This window comes from Nematolebias whitei, chromosome 17 (genome assembly GCF_014905685.2).
Source record: "Nematolebias whitei isolate Nwh7 chromosome 17, NemWhi1, whole genome shotgun sequence".
NCBI lineage: Eukaryota > Metazoa > Chordata > Actinopteri > Cyprinodontiformes > Rivulidae > Nematolebias > Nematolebias whitei.
In genome coordinates, this window is record NC_056514.1 from 3,424,065 (window position 1) to 3,424,993 (window position 929).

Below are 929 nucleotides of genomic sequence, written 5' to 3' on the forward strand. Positions count from 1 at the left end.
GATGTGTTCCCAGTATGAGTGATGATGTGTTCCCAGTATGAGTGATGTGTTCCCAGCATGACCAACATGAGTGAACAGTGCTGGTGCTCCAGGGAACTCTTCAGTAACTGTATGTGTCAGCAGGTTTGAGCTGATGGAACAGGTTCCACACGGAGCTCAGAATCTGACTGTTTCCATGAGGAGCAGCAGAACGCTCCTGCTTTGACACTCCAGTTGTTTCTCCATTTGGTGCTTGATGTTTCAGTGCAGAGAAGTGACGGGTCATCTTCAGCTTCCTGTTGCAGAGGACACGCAGAATGAAATGAAGGACTGACTTTTATTTGTGTTAATGTTGAAATCAAGTGAAGGAGCTGAAGGATTCGTTTGAAGCAGCACGAGACCCTTTAAAACCGTTTCTTTGCAGTGGGAACGCTGCTTTTATTTCTGTCTGCAGCTAAAATGAAGCGTTCGTACATTCATCCAGATGATCTCCTCAGTTTGAACGCGTGCGTGTTTGGTTGTGCACTTCTCTTCAGCATCAGCTGCACTCTGTCTGTCATTGCCAGCGGTTGTAAACCAGAGGAGCTTAAACCTTCTGAAGGGGGTTCTGTGGAAATGAGCAGTTAATATCTAACCTGCTTTACTCCCGTTTGTGGCTCGGTACTGGACTCACCTTCCACAATCGTCAGACTCCGCCGGCTCCGACAGGGACCACTTGAAGGAGAACCTCAAGGTGTGACTCACTGTCCGAAAATATGTGCAGTCCAGGCAGCAGCAGGTCCGGTCCAGACCAGGCCCAGCCCCGGACAGGAACCACTGTCTGCCTCGGAGTCCTTAACCCGTTTGTCAGGACCTGCTGGAGACCAACCCAAAGTTTATTTTTGTTCTGGTTCACTTTCTTCAGGAACGTGATCTGAAACCGACATCGTAAACCATCTTCACTTAACTTA